The following is a 27,161-nucleotide window of genomic DNA, read 5'->3' on the forward strand; positions in this document are numbered from 1 at the left end:
TAACGGCGGAAAATTCTGGAAAAGTAAAGTAGGTTTACCAAGTGTTAATGTGTCATGCTGTGCTCAGTCTCTTCAGTCATGTCTGACTCTCTGCGATCCCATGGACTACATATAGCCCACCAGGCTCCTTTGTCTATGGGATTCTCCAGGCAAGAGTACTGGAGTGGGTTGCCATTTCCTTCTCCAGGGGAGCTTCCCGACCCAGGGATTGAACCTGTGTTTCTCATGTCTCCTGCTTTGGCAGGCAGGTTCTTTACCACCAGCGCCATGTGGAAAGCCCAGTGTATCTATCATGAGGCAGAGACATGGGAGCCACCTTCCTTTTCTGTCCAAGTGGTCAGCCTTTTCCAGGGTGGAGCTTGATGCACTTGAAGATTTGCTCCTGGTTTTTTCTCTTAAAAAAATAAACCTTAGGGCCTCCACTTCCGATGTGATTCTAAGAAAATGTCCCAAACCAGTCCTTTGAACCTTCGTCTATTTTCATCCTTATTGCCTATGCACTTTGCAATAGAAAATGCTCTTGAAAAGGCTAGAGTGGCATCTATTGATTCATCCAGTTCTTCCAGTTCATACGGGTCATGTTTGTGAACTGCCCTGTTTGTGCCCACCCTCCACTCCCCCCACATTGAATTTAACAGGGTTGGCTCTCTGCCATCTTGGCTGTCAGAACCAATGGAGCGCCTGTGATGGGAAGATTGGACCGCGAGCACTTCGGTCCCTCCAGACTTCCAATTAATCATCCCAGGTTATTGGGCAATATAAGTGCATAGCTATATATGCAGTGCTTATAAGCAATGCTGATGAGTGCTGGTTAGTTATAATTCCTTATGACACAGAAAATAATCTCTGAAAAGCCAGTCCAGAAGGAAAGAAACCAACCAGTAGATGTCTCTCTGGTGCTTCAGTTCGTTCATATTCCTGTGTGATTAGCCACAGATGTCTGTGGGTTCAGACACACAGCCGTACGAGGAAAGATTTGCATCTCTTAGCTTGGACAGGTGGAAGGACGACCCGCAGTGCCCTAGAAACATACCCAAATCTAGCCATTATCATCTGCACTTCTGATCTCATCTTTTTAAAAAGGCATGTTTTACTTACAAAGACCAGCAGTTATGAAACATTACACATATTTTTGCAAAATGATCACAGTGGTAATTTGGGGAATGTGTATCCAGGTAGGGATTCCCAGGTGGCGCTAGTCATAAAGGAACCCACCTGCCAATGCAGGAGACCGTAAGAGATGAGGGTTCCATCTCTGGGTCAGGAAGATCCCCTGGAGGAGGAAATGGCAGCCGCCTCCAGTATTCTTGCCTGGAGAATCCCTCAGACAGAGGAGCCTGGCAGTCCACAGGGTCACAAAGAGTCAGACAGGACTGAAGCGACTAAGCGCGCACAGCCTGCACGTGTATCCAGGTGAAAGATGGTTGTCCTGAGAAAAAATATTTCGTTTCCTCCTCAATAGTTCCAGTCCCTGAATAGCAGAGAATGTGGCACTCTGAAAGGAAAAAGGAGGCCATGAAAGGAACCCGCTGCCAGTCCTGAAGACAACTTGGAGGGGCTCCAGGGACCTTGGACTCCCTGCTTCCTGTCTGTCCCACCTGATTGTCGTTCTCCAGTTTGTGTTCTGTGCTGGGCCCCTGAGGTGGGCAGGCGCCCTTTCTGCAGGGCTGGGAACCTGCCGCTGGGAAAAATGACAAGAGTCCCCTCCAACGCTCTTTAGCACTTCAGGGACAAGGATTTCGAGATTCCAATAACGCTACAGCAATTGCCCTGAATCCATTTTGTAAATGGAATATTTGAAGAGCAATCACTGTGAAGTGGGACTTGCCTGCCCTCTAATAACGAAAGCAAAATAAAAAGATGAGCGACTCACTTTAAACAATGGATATATTTCTGCAAAATACAGAATCTTAATTTTTCTCTTTGTGCGTTTACCATGGGAAATATATAAATTTATATAGTTATATATGCATGTAAAATTATATAAATTGTATATAAAATATATGAATTTAGTAAAGGATTCTTTTGACAATCCTTTTGTGAATTAAGTGAATTAAGTTAATAACAACCCTTAATATGTATTTTCTGTAAGTATGATTTTAAAATTGCAATATTTATTGGGATGGTTATAGAGTCACATGCAATTGTAAGATATAATACAGGGAGATGCCATATTCATTTTGCCCAGTTTTTACCATTTTGTGAAACTACTTTAATGTCATGAGCAAGATAGTGATACAATCCACCAATCTCATTCAGTTCCTCTGTTTTACTTGTACTCATATCTGTGTGTGTGTATATATGTGTGTGTTCAGTTCTGCAGTTTTACCACATGTTTTAGTTTGTGTGTGTTTTAGTTTGTGTGTGTGTGTGTGTCTCAGTCCACTAGGACTGAGATGCTGAACAGTTTCAAACCCACAGGATCCCTCCTGTTGCCCTTTTATAATTATGTTCACCTCCCTACAGCCCCTTCTTGACACTCCCTTCACCCAGGGTTACCAAACCCTGGCAATCCTTAATCTATCCTCCATTTCTCCAGTTTTATTTCTCAAATGTTATATAAGCAGAATCAAACAGTATATAGCCTTTTGGGACTGGTGTTTTTCATGCAACATGAATCCCTGGAGATTCTTGGAAGTTTTCAGTAAAGCAATAGTTTGTTTTTCTTTATTTTTGAGTAGCTTTTCCAGGGATATGCGTATTCTCCTGTTAAATAACTTCTGATCAGATTCTAGTATTTTGCTACTACAAATAAAACTGCTCTGAAATCCACATGTGGGTTTTTGTATGAACATTAGTTTTCATTTCTCTGGGATTCATGTTCAGGAGTAAAATGCTTATTTATATGGTATGTTTAACTTTTGTGCAACTTTCTAAACTGCTTGCAAGAGTAACTGGACCATTTTAAGTTCCCACCTACAAAATATGAGTGGTCTAGATTCTCCACGTCCTTGTCAGCGTTTGGTATTGCCAACTTTTAATTTTAGCTATTCTGATAGGTATACATGAATATGTCATTGTATTTTTAATTGCATTCCTCTAATAGCTAATGATGTTTGAACATCTTTTCATGAGTGTATTTGCTGTCTACAAAACCTCTTTGATGAAATATCTCTTTGTGACCTTTGCCCATTTTTTAACTGGATTGTTTGGGCTTTTTTACTGTGAGTTTTTAAAATGTTTTATATTGTATAGATATTGGTCCTTTGTTGGGTATGTGGTTTGTAACGATTTTCTCCCAGTCTATATCTTGTATTTCCATCCTTTCTATTTTACTCAATACTTAAACCTTGCTCACCATAGATGCCTCAGCCTAATTTAGTGGTGCCATCCTCCATAAAACCTTAAACACATTCACCTCTTCTTCAAAGTCATGGCTGGATACAAATCTGGAGGTGTCACCGGAAATTTGGGGAACAGTGACATGGATGGAACTCTCAGAATGGACTTAGAACCTGAGAGTGTGTCCCATGAGAATACCCCAGAAGTCTCCCAGTGCAAAAGAGGACCTTAGAATCAAGCAGCAAGGATGGTTTTATAGACAGGTGGCATCTTCCTTCATTTACCACAGCAAGGCTTGCTCACTGCAATCATGAATAAAGTGGCAGTGTTGATGCAGGAATGAAAGCTGTGTACCCCACCTATTAGGCTTGTAGTGCCCTGATTTAGAAACTGTGACATAGTGTTCAACTTGAATTTTATAACTAAAATATTCCAGGTTTTCTGGATCTCAGCTGGACTAGACAAGTCTACTATGGGTTTGCAGCTTCTTCCCTAATGACAAGGATTAAGTCCTTGAATACAGGTGAGGCTCCATCCTCTTAAAATAAAAAAAATTTTCTCAGTCAGACACTCCCAAATTCTATGCCACAGATTTATTTCAGGTTTAAAAACATAAAATAATAGCAAGAACATTCCTCTAACTTTTCAAAAACTCAGCAATTATGAATCCTCATGTACCTACCACACAGGCTCAACAATGGTCAGATCATTTCCCCATGGTTTTGACAATGACTTTGGCAAATTTCTGTCATGTCTTCCTGAGGTCTTTTTTCTTATCTTTCCTCCTCTATTTTGTTCTATATTCTGCATTTTCCCATTAAGGCCACATTTAGTTTGAACCCTGGACATGGTTCAAAGTCATTAGGTGCTTTAGTGTTTCTTATGCAATCTATGGTTAAATAGCCAAGACATTCCACAGTAATAGAATGTGCATTTGAGAAGTCTTGAGTGGTGGATAGTGAGACTTATGTCAACATTTAATAAGAAAAGAGGAAAATCATGAGAGAGATCAAAAGAGAAGACTTCCTAGCAAAGAAATGAAATATAAATAAAAAGTAAAACTCTTGGGTCTTGTGCACTGTAATAGTTTGTCAAACCCAAGATGAGAGCCACAGTAGAGAATGTTGGAAGGAATTAGATTCAAATTATGGCTGAGAAAAGACATGTAAAACAAATCATCCATCTGAGGAAAAGCACATAATACAGTAAACCTGCCTTCCAGGACTGGTTGCCTGGCAACCAAATAGGGATGTGGTCACTGGAAAAGTCTAAGCCAGGAAGGAAGCAGGTCAGTGACCGTAGAGGGGTGAGGGAGTTTCCACAGCAGCAGAGTAGCAATAGCATTTCTGAGGGAAATTAGCCAGCAGGAAGATGGCTGGAGATTTAGAGGGGAATGGGATCATAGATACTGATCAGAAGGGATCTATCTGCTGAAACTTTCCCATTTCCAGGGAAGTTTTATAGTTTTGAGGAAAAGTAGGTTATGGGATTATTTGGGTAAAGAGATCCTTAGCACTCCCAGAGTACAAGTATGCTTGAAATACTATAAGGACAACTGAAGACCAAAAGGAACCAGTGAAGGATTTTTGGTTTCAATCTTTAATGAACCTTTCAGTCCATGTTCAAAAGGCTATAAGAAAGAAATGGAAAGGAAAACAACCATTTGATATTGAAAATAATTCTTCACAACTACACACCCTCACACATTCCTGTATAGACTAACACACATCCAGGATCACTTTTTGGTCAGTCCAACTTATAAATAATTGTTTCCATTTAGTTAATTCAGACTGTTAAATATCATAAATTGTGTCGCTGGTAAACAACAGGAATTCCTCATAGTTGTGGAGGCTAAGTCCAAGATCTAGTTAATTAACACATCCATCACCTCACATATTTATCTTTTTGATTTTGGTGGGAACATTTCGGTTCTACTCTGTTAGCAGATTTCACTGCTATAACAGGACAGCTTTTGAATTTTGTTCCATGTGAATGGACTAGTTATTTTAAAATAGGACAAAAAAGAAATTCAAGGTCAAGATGCTGGCAAATTTGGGGAATGGTCAGGGCCCACTGCCTGGTTCCTAGACAGCTATCTTTTCCTATATCCTTACATATCAGAAGGGTGAGGGAACTCTCTGGGACCTCTTTTATAAGGGCATGAATTCCATTCATGATGGTCTAAAACCTTCCCAAGACCCCAGGATGCTTCAAATAGCATCATATCAGAGATCACATTTCAGCATATGAATTTTGGGGAGACACACATGTTTATTCTATAGCATTTTCCTTCCTACTGTACTTATTGCAACGGAAGCCATACAAGGAATGATAAGGTAGTCTCTGCCCTCAAGAGAATTGTAACATAATTGTGAAAAGGAAGCTTAAATAGGTGAGAGGATTCAATAAATGAAGAAAGAAGAAAGAGATGAATAAACATTCATGAAGTGTTCTATGTACTACATGGTATTATTTTCTATGTATGTTAATGACTTCGTATGTTTTTTCATTGACATTGATGGATATTTAAGTTAATGTTTCTCAACTCCTTTTTTGTATCATGGACCCCTTTGAGTTTCTGATGAAAGCTATGCTGTTGCTGCTGCTGCTAAGTCGCTTCAGTCGTGTCCGACTCTGTGCGACCCCAGAGACGGCAGCCCACCAGGCTCCCCCGTCCCTGGGATTCTCCAGGAAAGAACACTGGAGTGGGTTGCCATTTCCTTCTCCAATGCAGGAAAGGAAAAGTGAAAGTGAAGTCGCTCAGTCATGTCTGAGTTTTAGCGACCCCATGGACTGCAGCCCACCAGGCTCCTCAGTCCCTGGGATTCTCCAGGCGAGAGTATTGGAGTGGGCTGCCATTGCCTTCTCCGGATGAAAGCTATGAGCCCCCTACAAAAAGAAATGAGAATATATACATATATAATATTTTCTCACAATTTCAGGAAGCTTTTGGACTGCTGAATTTGATCCATGGGATTCAAGTTAAGAAATTCTGTTATTAGACTTATGGAGCATTGCTTCCCATTGAAGAATAAAACCGACCCTTAGAAGTTTATATGCTCAAATGACTCCACAAAGTCGTACAGAGAGTAAGTAACCCATTTGGGGATAAAACACCATCTTCATTACATATAGGAAATATCTCTAGTCAGACCATAAAAGGAAAAATGAAGTATGAAACTGAGATAAAATTACATTAAACCTTACAGAAATGTATTAGAAACTTTGCAAGAGGACTGTGAGATATCTCTAGGAAGTTGTTACCATCTCTATGACAGATTCCCTCTTTTTTCACTAGAGCTTTTCCCTATTAAATATTGATGAAATTTTTCTGGAAATTTTAGTGAAAGTTCTTAAGATCAGAGTCTAGATATTTTTTTTCCCATTCTCGAGCCAAAGAGATTCATTCACACTAACTCTTGCAGATAAATAAATCAATTAATTAAAGAGCTTTCAAAATAAAGATAAAGGGGCTATTTCATGGAATATGTGAAAAGAAGTATGGACTGCCTGAAACAGAGAACAGGAGAGGTGGTGAAAGACCAGGGTTGTTCCTCTCACCTCTCTCCTTAGGATTCGCTGGCTCTCATGGGAATCTGATGTGTGCTCAGATGTGTTCTGAGCTCATCTGGATTGATGACCAAATCTAGCTCCCAAGTTACCTTGTTCTTACTTCCAACAGTTAGAAACACCTGACATCTATCTTTCCTGATATCTTGATTTCCAAATTTTACTTCAACATCCTGGTAGAGATCATCTTATTTGTTGAGTTTGGGTCAGTTTTCACCTCTCATCTAATCAGCTATCGTTGGGTGGTGGGAGAGGCAGAGATAAGCCATTAACAGCCTGATGTTAGGGGTCCATCTTGGGGGTGCCTAGGATATAGGAGCAGTGACTCCAAAAGTTTTCTGTAAAGGGCCAAATAGTATTCATTTTAGGATTTGTGGGCCAGATGGTCTCTGTCATGGATACACAACCTCTTGTAACACAAAAGCAGCCCTACTTAATATATAAACAAATGAAAGCATCTCTGTTTGGATGAAAGTTTATGGACACTAAAGTTGAATTTCCTATAATTTCACATATCACAGTATGTTATCCTCCTTTTGCATTTTCCCCCTAGCCATTTAAAAATATAAAAATCATTCTTCATTTCTGAGGTATACAAAAACAGGTGGCAGGCCAGATTTGGCCAATGACTCACAGCTTGCAAATTCTTGGAGCTCTCTCCTCTACCCAGTGACTTGGAGACCCATGCCTTCTTCATCTTTTCATGTCCCACATGAAGGCACATGTGGGACCCACATCCTACATTACTTTTCACAATCCACTGACCAGTACTAGTCACATAATCCTAGACTAATTACATGAGAAGTTGAGAAATACAGGGCAGCAGAGAGATAGCTGGTGAGTAGCGACAATCTATGCCACACTACTGAACCAAGTAATGGCCAATAACCTATCTTTATGACTATTAATCAAATATACTGCATTTCTGTTTATTTTTCATTGTACATCTGGATGCACATAACCTCAGAAAACTTTCCCCCCAAGTAATATTACTATAAAACTAATGCATATATATGTAGTATAGAAAACTTAATGAATGTATGAAATAGAATTCATTTTCATTTCTTATATTACTTGATAATATTTATGTGTTTATTGCTATTACTGCCTTATAGAATGCCAAAATCTATATTTTATGCTCATCTTATCATAGAAAACCTCTGCAACTCACTGAAATGAATAGAAAACATTTTCTACTACTCAGTAGATGCCACTCAAAATGCCTGTGCAAAAATAATGTCCACTTTTGCAATGTTGTACTGCCTACATTTTTCCTATTAGTTTACTTGGAACTTTACCTTCTTAATTGGTTACATCCAAATTCTTTAATAATCTGCCTGGTAGCTAAACTTCTCCACCAGTTGACCTCATTTCACTTATTACCGTGGTGTATAGCCTTCGATTCACATAGCTCATCTCTTTAATATTCTTTTTTTTTGGCCATGCAGCATGTGGAATCATTCCCCTATAAGGGATCAAAGCTACATGCCTTGCATTGGCAGTGCAGAGTAGTAACCACTGGACCACCAGGGAAGTCTCTATCATTCTTGATTTGTTTCTTTAATGTTCTACTATGTAAAACTCTGCTTTCTACCACTGCCATCACTTTCTGCCTTCCTTAGCTTACATTTCATTCATATCAAATTTTATGTTTTCCTATTCTCTGAAGTCTAATCAGATTAGCCTCACCTCATAGAAAGTGAAAGTGTTAGTGGCTCAATCATGTCTGACTCTTTGCAACTCTATGAACTGTATCCCACCAGGCTCCTCTGTCCATGGGATTCTCCAGGCAAGAATACTGGAGTGGGTTGCCATTCCCTTCTCCAGGGGACCTTCTCAACCCAGGAAGCGAACCTGGGTTTCCTGCATTGCAGGCAGATTCTATACCATCTGAACTGCCAGAGAGGCTATTCCTGATTTTGATTTCTTCACACCGCTGAGGATCTGAATCATTCTACCAGCTGTTAATACAATGGCATACATTTTAATGTAATTTCTTTAAGTCTTATTTCCACATTTAGATTTTAGTCTTCACAATGACAGGGCTAGTCTGTTTCCAATTCAACACAAAATATCTTACATAAAATTCTCTTATTTTTTATATTAATCAGACTAAAAGGGAAACATTAAAAATTTTTGAACTGAAAGTATTATCAAACGTTATTTATACATATTGCTGAGTTTGAAGGAATTTTTGGTTGAGTCTGTTACTGAAAAGTGCTATGTAGAAGACAGGTGGTTCGTGCACTATGGGTATACTCTAAAAGCATCTATGATCATTTAATCTAAGGCTGTATTCACCAGAATGAGCCCAAACCTGTACATGCATCATTTTATGGGGAATGTTCTGTAGCACTGCACACAAATTAAAGATGTAGTAGGCATGGAGTTTTGAAAATAGATTTGAAATTGATTTGACACATTTCTCCAAGGATTCTTTTCACCTTCTTAGTAAAGAAATTTGTGATCAAAATTATTCACTTTCATAGATAAAGAAGACAAGAGTCACAGCGAGGTGTGTCCAGATGATAGCTTTTGTAAGACGAGAAATAGCCCCAAAGGGAAAGTAGAGATCAGAGTGCAAGGTGGGTGAGATAGTAGCTAAGCAACATACTGCAGAATCAGGGGCTGTAAATTGTAATTACAACACCTTACATCCGTTAGTGCTTTTCCAGCTGAGAACTCAAAGTATACCCAGGCTGACAGCTTGGTCCCAAACCAAGTCATTCACCCTCGGTTTAGTCATCTGAAAAGTAAAGACGGAGTCATGGCGTACTAACAATCACACAGATAGCTTCCACACAGAAGAAAGATGAAAGGAAATTAATTCAGGATGTGAGCAAGCCTGATGACTCAATATTAAAATGAAAGAAACAAGAAGAAATATCAGAGACATACCAAAAAATACTTCTGATTTTTCAGAATTCTCTCAAATTACTTCAGACTCTCATTTCAATGACTTCTAATGATGTGATTTCAAAAGCTGTTAGCTCTCAAACATCTTGATCCAATAGAAAGTAGTCTCAAGTTTCATCAAGGATCATACAGAGAATTGCTTTTAAAGGTTAAATTATTTTAGATTTAATTGAAATATAGACCTTCTAATAGTAGAACAGTTTATACTAGAAAAATAAAAGACATTTTAAATATAAAAATAAACACTTTTCATTAGCACATTTGTACTGTAGCCAAATCGAAAGAACTGATTTTAGAATAAGTATAACTTAGAAATTAGGTTAAAACTCTAACACTGATTACTCCACACCTTGCTAGGTGTGGTGTGGACACTGCACCTCAGTGTCCTTGCTAATTTTCTTAATTATAAACTGGGTTGAACATCGTTGCACAAAATATTAATTCCTTTCCGTACTGAATCACCGTGAGGATGATGGGATGTGTCACTCTTTCATTCAGCTCAGGTATGTATTAATTTATTGGGGTTTGGGTCTGCCAAATTAGGGATTCCTTCATTCTCTCGCCAGAGAACACCTTGGTTCTTTTCACTACAATGGAAAGAAATCTCAGACAACAGGAGATGGTCCTCAGAGTGTATCACCCTCCCCTTATTCTTTTTTTAAATAATTTTATTTGTGTATTTATTTCTTGCTGTGCTGGGTCTCTGTTGCTGTGCAGGCTTTTCTCTGGTTGCGATGCACAGGCTCCGGGGTGCGTGGGCTTCTGTAGTTGCTGCGGTGGGCTCAGCAGTTGTGGCTCCCAGGCTCCAGAGCACAGGCTTAGTAGTTCTGCTGCATGGGCTTACTTGGTCTGTGCCATGTGGGACATTCCCGGCCCAGGGATCGAACCCGTGTCTCCTGTACTGGCAGACAGATTCTCTACTACTGAGTCACCATGGAAGCACCCCACTCCATTATTCTCTTTTAATAGGAATGGCCAAACATATTTAGATGGTTCCCTCATTGTTATCTGGCCTTTATCTGAAGGTGGGAAACTTCATGCATTTGGAGCATTTTGGGCTCCAAAACTGACATAGATTTCTCATCAGTGGGATTCAGAAGACCAAGAGTTTGCCATTTTCCTACAACTAAGTCCATAGGGGTTCAGATGACCTTTTTAGCAATCCTAGCAACCCCTCTGATCCAGTGTGGTTGGCAATCCCAGAGCTGTGACCTCCACTCAGATGAAATTCCACTAGATCTGTTACTTTATTTAGAGGAAAAGGGGCACATCTTCCCTCTAGAAATCTGATAGATTCCTATGTTAATGAAATACTTCTGTAGAATTTCTAATCATCAGAATATATTTCTGGAGATTAGAGGATGATATTCTTCCTCAGTGAAGATATGTAGTTGTTTTTTTTTATTATTATTATTGCAGGTCTAAACTACTTTGCCTGGAATATATTCATTACTCAAATATTTCCTCAATGGAAAAGTCTCCCCCGATCATCCTTTATAAAATGCTTCACATACCTGTACTATCATTTTTACTTGTGCCCTTACTCTGATTTTTTCCCCCATGGTTCATACTCTCATCTGAACTGTGTGTGTGTGTGTGTGTGTGTGTGTGTGTGTGTGTGTGTGTGTTTGTTAGCTTGCTAATGCCAGAGTAGAAATAAACTTTAGAAGAATAGAGACTTTGCTTATTTATCGCCTAGATTAATGATTAGTAATGGTAGATTCTTAGCACACACTCTCTAAATAGATGGATACGTGAATGGATGGAAGGCTGGGTGGTGGACAGGCAGTGTTTGGTAGTCTTCAAATGCACAACAGAAAAAATGTATTCTGTACAAGTCCCTACCCTTAGAGAAAGGTGATTAGTACAATATCATAGCAGGCAGAGGACCTGATATTAGCTTTGAAAGAAGTAGACAGTCAAGGAAAAGGGAAAGGAGAGCCTTCCAGAAAGAGAGCAAATTGTTTCATTATAGGTACAAAGTGGGGATACATGTGTATGTGATGCCTGAAGATCGGAAGTAGCCATCAAAATTCATGTAGGGAATGTTATAAGTATTGGTTGGAAAGGTAGGGTCAGGCAAGTTTTGAAAAGACCTCTGATGCTTGACTGAGACACTTGAAATTTTATCCCCTCAGTAGTGGGGGATCATTGAAGGTTAATGAGCAATGGGAAACAACATAAAGAGTGAGTAAATCAAGAAGATGAGGTTGAAAATAGATAAGATGGATTGGAGACACGGGATACTAAAGAAAAGAGCAGTTGGGAGCTATTTCAGTGACAAAAACTCAAGTGGTGAATTTCAGATTTAAATGATGAAAAGCAAAATAGCTTTTAATAGTAAAAATACTTTTAAAAGTAAAATAGGTTTTTCTGATACATACAGAAAATAATATAGAAGGGAAATCAAGCAAATCAATATCGTTTCTTTCCACATCTTCAGAAAAATAACGGAACCCATCTTATTCATTAAGACACTAACCATATTTAGATGTGTAACACTTCACAGTCATCATCTAATAATTCGGAGTAGTAAAAGGAATTATTTTAAAAATTGACATTGAATAAAACAAATCTTATGGTTTATTTTTGTGATTTTAAGTACTGTTTATGGCCTTCATATTTTATTTAGTCAAAATAAAAAGCAGAACCAGATGATTATACTCCCTATGGCTTAAGGCTTGGCAAATTATCACAAATCAGGATTGGTTCTCATATTGCTCAGATAGTTTTGAAGGATGGATTGTATAAGATTTGAAAATCTTCTGGAGCACCATAAAATCTGTGAAACTCTAGCCAAAAGTATCATCAAGAATTAGGAAGAAAAGACACAGAAGAGCAAGAGAAAAATTTGATTTCTTTCAGGAAACTTTATCTTTAATTAGATTCCTTTGGTTACCCAAGCAAATAAGAAAGAAAATTTTAAGAAGAAGATATAAAGAAAGAGGGCTTAAATAAGAGAGACAATGAGTTTTTTAGTTTGTGCTGGCTGAATCCAATGACCATTTTCAAATTATTTAATTACACTAAAGGCATGCTGTATCTTTTAAGTCTTGTTGGGAATTCTACATGGTGAAGAGTCTGTCTTCCAAGTTGTTGGAATGATAAATCTTGATCTGAAGATAAGCTAAAGTATCATTTTTTCAATGAATTTAGCTGTGTTTTCTACATATGCCTCCTCACTATAGTCATCAGTTTTACAGTCAAGTGGCAATGCATTTCATTTACAACTATTGAAGTGGAATTGAACTTTGTAATGCTATATGGGACTGGTATATTCTCTCAGCAAAGTCATGCCAGTTAAAGTACTGACCTTCACTGTGGAAATTCTGCTGATGGTTAGTGCTCTATTTTAGACGTTATTATTAAGAAAGATTTTACTAATTGCTTATATTTGTTTTTTTTTTCAAAAATCACATAAGTTAGATAAACTATCACGGAATATCTTTGACACCTTTGAAGAAAATCTCTTATTTGGGACACCAAAGGATCAACTCTAGAATTTTAAAACTGACAAATTGGATTATATTAAAATAAAAAGAAATATTCTCCAAAAGATATCTTCAAGAGGTTAAATAGTAACCCACAGAATGAAATCAGATACATATATATGTCTAAATATAAGTAAGAAATAACTCAATAAATAAGAGGATATTTAAATGATTAAATCTATGAGAAGGTGCTCGATTGTATTAGTTATTTTATAAATGCAATTTAACTCATAATTAGATGTCACAAAATAACCACCAGAATGGTCAAGTGTAAGACTGATAATACAAAATGTTGACATGAATGTGGAGTAAACTGAACTCCACATTACAGGTGGGAGTGGAAATTGATAAAAATCACTTTTGGAAACTGTTTGGCAACATCTTTTTAAGGATAACATAAAATCTAGAGCTAGTAGTTCTACTTCTCAGTGTAACTAGCAGAAATGTGTATGTGTGTTAATTCTCCAGTTCAGTTCAGTTCAGTTGCTCAGTCGTGTCCGACTCTGTGTGACCCCATGAACTGCAGCATGCCAGGCCTCCCTGTCCATCACCAACTCCTGAGTCCAACCAAACCCATGTCCATTGAGTTGGTAATGCCATCCGACCATCTCATCCTCTGTCATCTCGTTCTCCTCCTGCCCTCAATCTTTCCCAGCATCAGGGTCTTTTCAAATGAGTCAACTCTTTGCATCAAGTGGCCAAAGTATTGGAGTTTCAGCTTCAACATCAGTCTTTCCAATGAACACCCAGAACTGATCTCCTATGGGATGAACTGGTTGGATCTCCTTGCAGTCCAAGGGACTCTCAAGAGTCTTCTCCAACACCACACTTCGAAAGCATCAATTCTTTCGTGCTCTGCTTTCTTTATAGTCCAACTCTCACATCCATACATGACCAATGGAAAAACCATAGCCTTGATCAGACAGACCTTTGTTGACAAAGTAATGTCTTTGCTTTTTAATATGCTGTCTAGGTTGGTCATAACTTTCCTTCCAAGGAATAAGTGTCTTTTAATTTCATGGCTGCAATCACCATCTGCAGTGATTTTGGAGCCCCCCAAAATAAAGTCTGACACTGTTTCCACTGTTTCCCCATCTATTTGCCATGAAGTGATGGGACTGAAGTTGAACGGTTCTATGAAGACCTACAAGACCTTCTAGAACTAACACCCAAAAAAGATGTCCTTTTCATTATAGGGGACTGGAATGCAAAAGTAGGAAGTCAAGAAACACCTGGCGTAACAGGCAAGTTTGGCCTTGGAGTACAGAATGAAGCAGGGCAAAGGCTAATAGAGTTTTGCCACGAGAACGCACTGGTAATAGCAAACACCCTATTCCAACAACACAAGAGAAGACTCTACACGTGGACATCACCAGATGGTCAACACCGAAACCAGATTGATTATATTCTTTGCAGCCAAAGATGGAGAAGCTCTATACAGTCAGCAAAAACAAGACCAGGAGCAGACTGTGGCTCAGATCATGAACTGCTTATTGCCAAATTCAGACTTAAATTGAAGAAAGTAGGGAAAACCACTAGACCATTCAGGTATGACCTAGATCAAATCCCTTATGAGTATACAGTGGAAGTGACAAATAGATTTAAGGGACTAGACCTGATAGACAGAGTGCCTGATGAACTATGGACAGAGGTTCGTGACATTGTACAGGAGACGGGGATCAAGAAAATCCCCATGGAAAAGAAATGCAAAAAAGCAAAATGGCTGTCTGAGGAGGCCTTACAGATAGCTGGGAAGAGAAGAGAAGCGAAAAGCAAAGGAGAAAAGGAAAGATATTCCCATCTCAATGCAGAGTTCCAAAGAATAGCAAGGAGAGACAAGAAAGCCTTCCTCAGCAATCGTGCAAAGAAATAGAGGAAAACAACAGATTGGGAAAGACTAGAGATCTCTTCAAGAAAATTAGAGATACCAAAGGAACATTTCATGCAAAGATAGGCTCGATAAAGGACAGAAATTGTATGGACCTAGAAGAAGCAGAAGATATTAAGAAGAGGTGGCAAGAATACACAGAGGAAGTATACAAAAAAGATCTTCACGACCCAGATAATCATGATGGTGTGATCACTCACCTAGAGCCAGACATCCTGGAATGTGAAGTCAAGTGGGCCTTAGAAAGCATCACTACAAACAAAGCTAGTGGTGGTGATGAAATTCCAGTTGAGCTATTTCAGATCCTCAAAGGTGATGCTGTGAAAGTGCTGCACTCAATATGCCAGCAAATTTGGAAAACTCAGCAGTGGCCGCAGGACTGGAACAGGTCAGTTTTCGTTCCAATCCCAAAGAAAGGCAATGCCAAAGAATGCCCAAACGACCGCACAATTGCACTCACCTCACATGCTAGTAAAGTAATGCTCAAAATTCTCCAAGCCAGGCTTCAGCAATACGTGAACCGTGAACTTCCAGATCTTCAAGCTGGTTTTAGAAAAGGCAGAGGAACCAGAGATCAAATTGCCAATATCCGCTGGATCATCGAAAAAGCAAGAGAGTTCCAGAAAAACATCTATTTCTGCTTTATTGACTATGCCAAAGCCTTTGACTGTGTGGATCACAGTAAACTGTGGAAAATTCTGAAAGAGATGGGAATACCAGACCACCTGACCTGCCTCTTGAGAAACCTGTATGCAGGTCAGGAAGCAACAGTTAGAACTGGACATGGAACAACAGACTGGTTCCAAATAGGAAAAGGAGTACGACAAGGCTGTATATTGTCACCCTGCTTATTGAACTTATATGCAGAGTACATCATGAGAAACGCTGAGCTGGAAGAAACACAAGCTGGAATCAAGATTGCCAGGAGAAATATCAATAACCTCAGATATGTGGATGACACCACCCTTATGGCAGAGAGAAGAACTAAAGAGCCTCTTGATGAAGGTGAAGGAGGAGAGTGAAAAAGTTGGCTTAAAGCTCAACGTTCAGAAAACTAAGATCATGGCATCTGGTCCCATCACTCCATGGGAAATAGATGGGGAAACAGTGGAAACAGTGTCAGACTTTATTTTTTTGGGCTCCAGAATCACTGCTGATGGTAACTGCAGCCATGAAATTAAAAGATGCTTACTCCTTGGAATGAAGGTTATGGCCAACCTAGATAGCATGTTTAAAAGCAGAGACATTACTTTGCCAACAAAAGTCCGTCTAGTCAAGGCTATGGTTTTTCCAGTGGTCATGTACGGATGTGAGAGTTGGACGGTGAAGAAAGCTGAGCGCCGCAGAATAGATGCTTTTGAACTGTGGTGTTGGAGAAGACTCTTGAGAGTCCCTTGGACTGCAAGGAGATCCAATCAATCCATCCTAAAAGAGATCAATCCTGGGTGTTCATTGGAAGGTCTGATGTTGAAGCTGAAGCTCCAATACTTTGGCCACCTCATGCGAAGGGTTGACTCATTGGAAAAGACCCTGATGCTGGGTAGGATTGGGGGCGGGAGGAGAAGGGGACGACAGAGGATGAGATGGTTGGATGGCATCACCGACTCGATGAACATGGGTTTGGGTAGACTCCGGGAGTTGGTGATGGACAGGGAGGCCTGGTGTGCTGCAATTCATGGGGTCGCAAAGAGTCGGACACGACTGAGCGACTGAACTGAACTGAACTGATGGGACTGGGTGCCATGATCTTAGTTTTCTGAATGGTGAGCTTTAAACCAACTTTTTCACTCTCCTCTTTCACTTTCATCAAGAGGCTCTTTAGTTCTTCTTCACTTTCTACCATAAGGGTGATGTCATCTGCATATCTGAGGTTATTGATATTTCTCCTGGCAATCTTGATTCCAGCTTGTGCTTCCTCCAGCTCAGCGTTTCTCATGATGTACTCTGCATATAAGTTAAATAAGCAGGGTGACAACATACAGCCTTGACGTACTCCTTTTCCTATTTGGAACCAGTCTGTTGTTCCATGTCCAGTTCTAACTGTTGCTTCCTGACCTGCATACAGGTTTCTCAAGAGGCAGGTCAGGTGGTCTGGTATTCCCATCTCTTTCAGAATTTTCCACAGTTTATTGTGATCCACACAGTCAAAGGCAGAGTCAATAAAGCAGAAATAGATGTTTTTCTGGAACTCTCTAGCTTTTTCGATGATCCAGCGAATGTTGGCAATTTGATCTCTGATTCCTCTGCCTTTTCTAAAACCAGCTTGAACATCTGGAATTTCACAGTTCATGTATTGCTGAAGCCTGGCTTGGAGAATTTTGAGCATTACTTTACTAGCATATGAGGTGAGTGCAATTGTGCGGTCGTTTGGGCATTCTTTGGCATTGCCTTTCTTTGGGATTGGAACGAAAACTGACCTTTTCCAGTCCTGTGGCCACTGCTGAGTTTTCCAGATTTGCTGGCATATTGAGTGCAGCACTTTCACAGCATCATCTTTCAGTATTTGATATAGCTCAATTGGAATTCCATCACCATCACTAGCTTTGTTTGTAGTGATGCTTCCTAAGGCCCACTTGACTTCACATTCCAGGATGTCTGGCTCTAGGTGAGTGAACACACCATCGTGATTATCTGGGTCATGAAAATCTTTTTTGTACAGTTCTTCTGTGTATTCTTGCCACCTCTTCTTTTTTTTTTTTTTTAATTTTATAAATTTATTTATTTTAGTTGGGGGCTAATTACTTTACAATATTGTAATAGTTTTTGCCATACATTGACATGAATCAGCCATGGGTTTACATGTGTTCCCCTTCCTGGACCCCCCACCCACCTCCCTCCCCATCCCATCCCTCTGGGCCACCTCTTCTTAATATCTTCTGCTTCTGTTAGGTCCCTACCATTTCTTTCCTTTATTGAGCCCGTCTTTGCATGAAATATTCCCTTGGCATCTTGAATTTTCTTGAAGAGATCTCTAGTTTTCCCATTCTATTGTTTTCCTCTATTTCTTTACATGGATCACTGAGGAAGACTTTCTTATCTCTCCTTGCTCTTCTTTGGAACTCTGCATTCAAATGGATATATCTTTCCTTTTCTCCTTTGCTTTTTGCTTCTCTTTTTTCCCCCAGCTATTTGTAAGGCCTCCTCAGAAAGCCATTTTGCTTTTTTGCATTTCTTTTTCTTGGGGATGGTCTTGATTCCTGTCTCCTGTACAATGTCACAAATCTCCGTCTATAGTTAATTCTCCAAAAGACATGTAAAAGAAAGTTCAGTGCACTACAGTTTATATTACTCCTAATCTAGGTCATTACCCAAATCACCATCAGCTGTAGATTGGATAAATATATTCTGGAATATTCACTCAGTGTACAGTTTTGAGAATTAAAAATCTGAAACTACTATAAAGATGACTAAAAATCATAATATTGAGCAAAAAGCCAGATATTAAAAAATTACCAAGCATACAGTTCATTTTATATAAAATAGCAAAATAAGTAAAAATAATATTAGTTGTCAGATGTCAGGACAATGATTACCTTTTGAGAGGAGAGGGTATTTCTGTTTGGAAGGAAACCAGAAAGTCTGAGCTGTGGGGATCATTCTGTTTTGTGATCTGACTGCTATTACTTGTCCAACTTGTGGAAATTCATCAAGCTATATACACTAGGTGCACTTCGTTCCATGTCCTTACATGTGCGTGTACATGTGTGTAAAACATACACTGTGTTCAGTGGAAAGTTTAAAATATCTTAGACAAGTTAGATGTGACTAAATTCCAGCAAAAGATTCACAAAACAGAGAAGTAAAATGAAGCACGTCATTTCCCCTTCACCACTCCTCCCTTAATTTTAATCTTTCTCCAGAAACAATCACTTAAATGGTTGCACATCCTTCTACCCCTACCCATGATATTTATACACATAAACTTACAAATAATAGTTTGAAAATGTAAATTGAGTTACATTTTATGTACCATTCCTTGATCAGTAATATCAAGTTGCTCTTTAAAAAGATTAGCAATATAAAATGCCACCAATTAAGTATGACAATGAATGACTTTTCCTACATTTTTATCACTTATTTATGGAATCAATCTTTTTAATTTTTGATAACGAGATGGACAAAACATGCTAAGACTTGGGTTCTTAGCTGGGGAACTAAGATCCCTCAAGCCTTGTGGTGTGACCTCCCTCCCCACAAAAGTGTGCTTCTTAAAGCTTTGAGAAGCACGGCTGAAGATCCATCAGAGAAGATGCTTCTGCTACTTCTGCAATATTCAAATCAGCCATGGCAGGATCTGCGTTAAATTAACCTGCGGATAGGATAATTCCAAGTCTAAAGCTTTTACTGAATTGGGTGACATTCAATTCAATTCACTTTTAAGGGAAAATTTCACACTATTTTACAAGCAGAGAAGAATGTGGTGTAAAAATATGTGAATTTATGTAATAAAATAGGGATCTTATGTATAAAATAAAATTTATGGAATAAAATGTGTACAATGAAATTGGGTGATATACAATTCTAAACAGGTGTGTTTAAAATTTTTTTTCTTTTATTCTGCAATTTTTTATTTTTAGAACTGAATAAATAATTGATCCTCTTCTTTGTATATGCAGTCTTTTCTGACTTTATTTGGGGGATTCAGGTAATGATTGCCTTATTTGTATGAATTAGTTGGTCATTTGTACCTAAACTGCATTAAGTAAGTGAAGGGATTTTGTGTGTGTAGCGGGTGGGAAGCCATTAAGTCAATCAAATACTTATCTCAAAAGGCAAGACCTAGGCTCAGGAAGTTAAAGCAGGATCTTCAAGGAGGATGACTTTGAAATGGGACAAATTCTGTGAAATAATAGTTTAAGGTTGGTGGACGCGACAAGGCAGGATCTTGGAGATAGTGTTGAGAAGCAAACTTGTTTGAAAGAAAGCTGTTGGCACCGATGAACAAACTGTGTTCCTGGACAAATGAGTTGGCAAGAATTTTCTAAAGTGAACACTGACTTTTAATTTTCTTGCTTTATGTTGTTATCTGGGCAAGAATTTCTCAGAATAAAGAGTCAAGTCACGTTGACCCAAGAGTTCTCAGTTCTCAGTCCCAACAATTGAGTTGTTTAGAAGCAGACGATGTTAATTCTCAAAACGGAATTTCATTGGCATAAGCTGAATAAATAAGGGCAAATTTGATAATGGAGAATCTTGAAGGACAGGTTGAGAGATTGAGCTGTTATCTGAGGGTTAAATTTAGTGCAAGGATATTTGATTTTTAGTCTTGATTTGTTGCTGTTAAGCTGTGCCAATATTGGCCTCATCTTCAGTTTTGTCTTGCGGTCACCTCTAGAACACTCAGTCACTTATTCTGCTTGACAGAACATCAGTCAGCTCCATTTGGCTTCTCAGGTTTCTGCTCCCTGAGGCTTACCAATCTCTCACCCAGGCTCTGGCACCAAATAACACTTCCATGAAGCATGCCAAAGGGCATGGAATTTGATTTTCTCAGAAGATGCCAGTGTAGCCAGGTGACACAACTGAAAGTGTGGGAGAGTTAACTCCCTTGGTGTAAACTTTCAGGAGTAATAAAAGAGAAGCAAGAAGGACCCATTAGGTAAACTCTCTTTCTTCTCTCTCTCTAACAGGCTCTTTTGGGGTGTGTTACAGATGTCTGGCATCATCTTGCTTTACTGAGCACATGTATCTGCAGAGTAACCAGCTTTGCTTCTTTGAGCTTGGGAATCAGCAGTCCGCATGATGATACATCATTGTCCATCTGCTTTCCATCCTTCCCTATCTCACTTTCCTTACTTCCATTTACCTGTAAGTAACCTGGTGGCTCAGATGGTAAAGAATCTGCCTGCAGTGCAGAGATCCAGGTTTGATCCCTGGGTCGGTAAGATCACTTGGAGAAGGAAATGCCAGCCCACTCCAGTGTTCTTGCCTGGAGAATCCCATGGACAGATATGGAATTCCATGGACTGTAGCCCTGCAGGCTATAGTCCATGGGATTGCAAAAGTCAGACATGACTGACCAACTAACACAGACCACTAGTATTTCTAGGAAACACAGGCTAATACAGTGACCTTAAACCATCAAATCTCCATGGTCTTTGATTGTAATAACTGCAAAATGGGGAAATTGAACTAAATTATTTCTATGATTCTTTTAAGCTTTAAAGCTTCCCATATAGCTCAGTGGTAAAGTATCCACCTGCCAACGCAGGAACTGCAAGAGACATGGGTTCGATACCTGAATTGGACAGATCGCCTGGAGGAAAAATGGCAACTGACTCCAGTATTCTTGCTGGGATAATCCCATGGACAGAGCAGCCTAGTGGGCTAGAGTCCATGGGATCGCAAAGAGTCGGACTGAGCTCAGTAGTACTGAGCACTCACACATGCATATACAATTATTATAATTTAATCACTTAAATTTTTGAGCGAGGAAGTATGGTAGAAAGCTGACCCTGGTAGCACAGCCAGGATTTTTGGAAATATAAGGAAAATAAAAGCAATCTGGGGAGAACAGATGTTTGTAAAAAGTGCTGTCCTGGTCTGATAACTACTAAAGAGAAGACGATTTAATTATGATTCTCAGAAAAGTTGCTGAAATTGCACTGTTGTAAATATAAATGAAAACGGAAAGATTAAATAAAAACTCAAGGAAAATATGTAACTTTTGCTGACAGTCATTGAAACAAGGAGGGCTTCATCCATTAATTTTCACCCTTGACCAGGACCTTGTATCTACTTCACTGTTGAAGACCAGAACTCATAGCCATTTTTTAAGAGAAAACAGCATATTTTTCATATTAAAGAATTCCTTTACAGCTCAGTGGCTTCTAAGAAGATTTAATTCCCAAGATGCAGATCTAGGTCCTTGCCAACGCACAGGCTCTGTTTAAGCCCTTGAATAATGTGAGCTCAGTTTTGGATCAGGAGAGGTGTCCAGGGAGATCTTCTAACAGAGATTTCTAGTGGAAATCACACAATCCAATACGGGCTTTTCAGTGGCAACTGCAGTATGTCTATTTGAAATGGCCTTCTCATTCTCTACACCTGATGACATAAGAGTCCACATGTTCAAACATGAGAAGTATGTTGGATATCAACTCGTTGAGCCCCTCTCCTTTATTGGCAAGGAAACTTATAAGTCCAGAAAAATGAAGTAAGTTACCCAAGGTTATAGAACTGGACAAGGAAGGCCCCTAGACAAAAATTATCCTGTCATACAAATCTTTTATTTTCCACAACTAAAGAATCTTTTTGCTAATGTTCAGCAGGAAAAAAAAAAACCAAACAGCATGCTAATATACCATGCTGGGGATTTTTTTTAAACCTCCTGCAGTAATAAAAGCTTCTGTGTCATCTGATGTATTTACATTCTATAGGTAATATTAATTATGTATAATATAATGCTCTTGTCCCTCTGTCATCCGGAATTTTGCGAGTAAACAAATCTTTAACCTCATAGAGAGATAAGAAAACACAACCCACCATCTCGTTCATGGCTAACGGAATGATCCAGAATAGAGTGAGAAGTCCTCACTGCACTCAATCTGGGAAATGTCCTTAAGCCTAAGTGCTGCTGCTGCTGCCTCGCACACTGAGAGGCATCATACCTCACACCACCTATTCAGTGCAGTAAACCAGCAACAGCTGCCCTTACTCATGTAGTTTAATCAGAGAGACTGATTCATCCTGCTTGGCTTCTTACATTACTGTTTTACCTTTATGAGACACATATATTGATATATCGTGCCTAATAAGTACTGTTTTGTTTTGTTTTGGTTTTTGGTAAGTAAATATAGTAGCATTGATATGATAGGTTGCACGGTGCTATCAGAAGGCTTGAAATTATAATGCTCTGGTTTTTATTCCAGTGCTGGAAAAATTGAAAGGTATTGAGCTACTTCAAGTCTGTCCTCTATTGGGTTAATAATCAGTTCATTCATTTAATTATATCTCTCTTTTATGGAAGCCACAATGGAATGAAAATTCAAAGAAAAAGAAGATACAAAGCATGCAGTAATTTAGTGTAAAACAAATAGCAAAATATTTTGAGACATCATTATGTAGGTAGTAGGCATTATATGACAGATACGGATAAAAAATACAACTACTGTGGTGAGTTCATAGGAGGAGATATACTTTCTGACTGATGAGAAGAGGCAAAACTTTGTAAAAGAAACTACATAAACCTAGGCCTTGAAGAATGGGTATGATTCAATGAGTTAGGAAGAGGGCATTAGGATAAATGGTAAAAAGACATATTATGCATATGTAACTCACCAAAAATATATAAGGATTTAAAAATCCATGATTGGAGAATAGAGACTAGTTGAAGTTTTTAAAGCTTGGCAAACAAGACTAGTGAAGGAAATGAAGGTCTGAAAGGTAAGTTAGGGACCATTTGAAGAGTATTAAATACCAGTGAAAGGAATTTTAACCTTATTCTGTAAGCAGTGTAAATTCATTGAAAACTTATGAGCAGGAAATTAATGTCATTCGAACTTTAGAAAAGGAAGCAAGCAAGCAGGAATTTGAGTAGAGGAAGATGTAACCATAACAAGTAGACCAGTAAGGAGACCATTTTGATATCCTAGGACAGGCCTTGAATGAATGCTTAGTTGCTCAGTTGTGTCCGACTCTTTGCGACCCCATGGACTGTAGCATGCCAGGCTCCTCTGTCCATGGAATTTTCCAGGCAAGAATACTGGAGTGGGTTGCTATTTCCTCCTCCAGGGGATTTTCCCAACCCAGAGATCAAACCTGTGTCTTGTGTCTCCTGCATTGGCTTAAAAAAGAAAAAAAAAGCCCAAATGAAGTTAGGTAGGCAACTGTAACAGGATATTATAAAGCTGTATGTGAGGAAAGAGGTCAGATGTAAATGCTAAGAGAAAAGAGAGCTTAGGCAAGAGCCAGGGTTTGTTCTTGAGATATTTCCAGGAGGATCCTGGAGGAAAAAGAATAGTTAGGAGGAAGAAGGGGCAGACAGAGTGAGCAGAGATAAAGCAGGAAACTGGAGAGCCTCAGATCCAAGGACAAAGAGGATCAATATGTCAGAGGCCTGAGAAAGATCAGGGAAGATCAGTCAAAACAGGCCATTCATATTGTGACTTAAAGATCATTAACAACCAACAGGAGTAAATGAGGAAAAGTAGGTGTTGAGAATGTGTGTGCCGTGGATGCAGGTATCCTTTCCAGCTGTTTTGTTGTGAGTAGCGGTGGTGATGGCAATTGGTTCATCTTCTGGAGGACCACATGATTCAAAAGCCTTATCAAGGACATTTACTTTGATTCAATAATTTTATTTTTAGAATGGATGCAAAGATTTGTGAACCAAGGTAATCAGAAGAGGAAAAAATTGGAAGTAGTCAAAACATCCAATAGTCAGAAATTCATTAATTTATGACACACTCATAAAATGAAATATTATGTAGCCATTAGAAACTATGTTTTTAGCAAGAGTTTACACTTTTTCTAGAAATACTAGTTGTAGGCTAAATAGCTGTAGGGTCACTATCACAATTACTCAACTCTGCTGTTAGAGCCATAGACAACGTAAAACCAGTGAGCATGGCTGTATTCTAATAAAACTTTATTTACAAAGAAAAGTGGCAGGCTGGATTTGGCATGCATTATAGTTTGCCAGCTCCTATATTTGAAGAATTTGTAATGAAATAGAAACAAAATGATAATATCAAAAATAACAACAGTTTGAGAGATTTGTTATTTAGCTGCTAAGTTGTGTCCAACTCTTTTGCAACCCCATGGACTGTAGCCCGCCAGGCTCCTCTCTCCACGGACTTTCCCAGGCAAGAAAACTGGAATGGGTTTCTTTTTCCTTCTCCAGGGGATCTTCCTAACCCAGAGATTGAACCAGCGTCTCCTGCTTGGCAGGTGGATTCTTTACTGCTGAGCCACCTGGGAAGCCCTGTTTGACATAGGATAGGCTTTAAAATCATATCTTCTGTATTTCCAATTTTGTGTATGTGTTTGTACACCAGTCGTTAAACAGGATGTATCTTTGCGTATTGGCACCAGGATGAAGTTTATTATCCACTTCATACCTCTCTGTATCTTCACATTTTTCTTTATCACTAAATATTACTTGTTTTTGTAAGCGGAGAAAAAAATGTTGTTTTTAAATGAAATTTTGTAGTGAAAGAAGTGAGATGAGATTGCAAATTGAAATGGTTTACTTACACACAGCTCCAAACTGAAAATCTAGCAGGTCTTCATGAGGCATTGGAAAATTCCATGGATTTGTGAATTCTGGATTACTGGCTCCTAAAAGGCTTAACCAAAATAACCTAAAAGGCTTCTCTGTGAGCTGTGCTTGCAGTCATGGCATGACTAACCAGCGCTTGTTAAGAGAAGCAAGGCCAAGTTTACAAAGACCATCTTCTCAACCCAGTGAGAAGAAGTTAATAGGACTGGTATCTGTATTACGTAGACACCCATGAACTGTCCCCGTCTCCCCCACTACCAGCCTCACCTCACCTGCTATTTCTCCTTTGGTCCACATTATTGTTCCAACTTGCTGCTCCAGTATCTTCCCACATATGGTTTTTTCTATGTGAAACAGGACTTTTCTCTTTTATTTGTGTAAAGAATGTATGTTATATACATTATTTGCTACACACAAAGAATTAATATAAAGTACTGCTGCTGCTGCTGTTAAGTTGCTTCAGTTGTGTCTGACTCTGTGCGACCCCATAGATGGCAGCCCACCAGGCTCCTCCATCCCTGGGATTCTCCAGGCAAGAATACTGGAGTGGGTTGCCATTTCCTTCTCCAATATAAAGTACATGTAAGGTAAAAAGCATTAGATATAGTGAATGCCCACAAACCCAAGAATTAGATCATTACTAATAAATTGCACATACTACTTCACCACCTCACCTCAGAAATGATCACTAGGCTAAGTGTGAATTCTTGGCTTTTTAAAATGTATAGCTCATCACAGCATATTGTTTAGTTCTATTTTAAAGTCTCTATTACAGTATCATGTTTATTCTTCTGGGATTTATGCTTTTAGTTGAATATATGTTTCAAAATTTGGCTGTGTATAAGATTATACATTTATTATTCTGTGTATTACTATTTGTGTAAATAGAGCACAACTGGTTTACCTAATCTTCTTTTCATGACTCTTTAAAGTTTTTTAAGTTTATATTACTCAAACCTTGCTACCATGACCATTCTTGTATATATGTCTCAGCTAACATCCCATGAATAGGCTTACTGGATTTTAGAGCAATTGTTTTAAAGTCTTTCATGATACTGAAATTAATCAGATTTCCTGCTTTTTTTTTTTTAAATCAGTTTTTGTAAATTATGTTTTCTAGGAATTTGTCCATTTCTAAGTTTGTAAGTCTGTTGGCATAAAGTTGTCCATAGTGTCCTCTTGTTATGTTTAACTTCTGCTTTGTCCACTATTGGGTATCTCATTTTAATAATTTTATTGAGGCATAATGGACATATAATCAACAGTACATTTTAAAAGTGTCTAATTTGATGAGGGGATAGCCACGAGAATGTCCTTCTCAGATCTTCCACTATAGGAGAGTACCAGTCTACCAGCACTGACTGCTGCGCTCTGAAATCCATCACTGCGTTTGGGCCAATGTCATGCTTCCCACAGGCGGCTCCCACCCAGTGACCAAGTGCCCCAGGGAACTAAGACCCTTTCCTTTGAGATTCAGGGCTCCACTGATGGCCCAGAAAGATCCATGTCGACTGGGTCAACACTTCCTAGACTCCTGTCCAAGACCTTCCTCATTTTCATCCTGCTTTCCTGTTTCCCACAAATGGTACTGTGGTGTCAGGGTTCTCCCAGGCTCCTTCATCTCCCTCACCTCTTTCCTCTCAGGTTTTTCCCCCAAATGCTCTCTTACAATCTGATCCTTTTGTGGAATCTACCTCTTGAGAACTCAGCCTAACACAGGGAGTTTTGACTTCTGTAAAGTCTGTAAAACCATTGCCATAGTCAAGATAATAAACATATTCATCATCCATCA

General features: G+C 39.0%; 1 protein-coding gene across 16 annotated transcripts in view; it reads left to right on the top strand.

Moving 5' to 3' along the window:
* The window catches only part of RAB27B (RAB27B, member RAS oncogene family), a 217,506-nt gene that overhangs the window by 12,549 nt on the left and 177,796 nt on the right, over positions 1-27,161 (top strand). For 14 of the 16 annotated variants that reach the window (XR_014074723.1, XR_014074722.1, XM_081562231.1 and 11 more), the window contains exon 2: positions 6,225-6,371. The gene's annotated coding sequence lies outside the window, so the exon portion shown is untranslated. Of the gene's footprint in view, positions 1-4,523; positions 4,571-6,224; positions 6,372-27,161 lie in introns of those variants that run through there. The other 2 variants (XM_081562235.1, XM_081562240.1) reach the window with 2 other exon arrangements.

Source organism: Giraffa tippelskirchi, chromosome 14 (genome assembly GCF_054371585.1).
Source record: "Giraffa tippelskirchi isolate mGirTip1 chromosome 14, T2T-mGirTip1v1.2.pri, whole genome shotgun sequence".
NCBI lineage: Eukaryota > Metazoa > Chordata > Mammalia > Artiodactyla > Giraffidae > Giraffa > Giraffa tippelskirchi.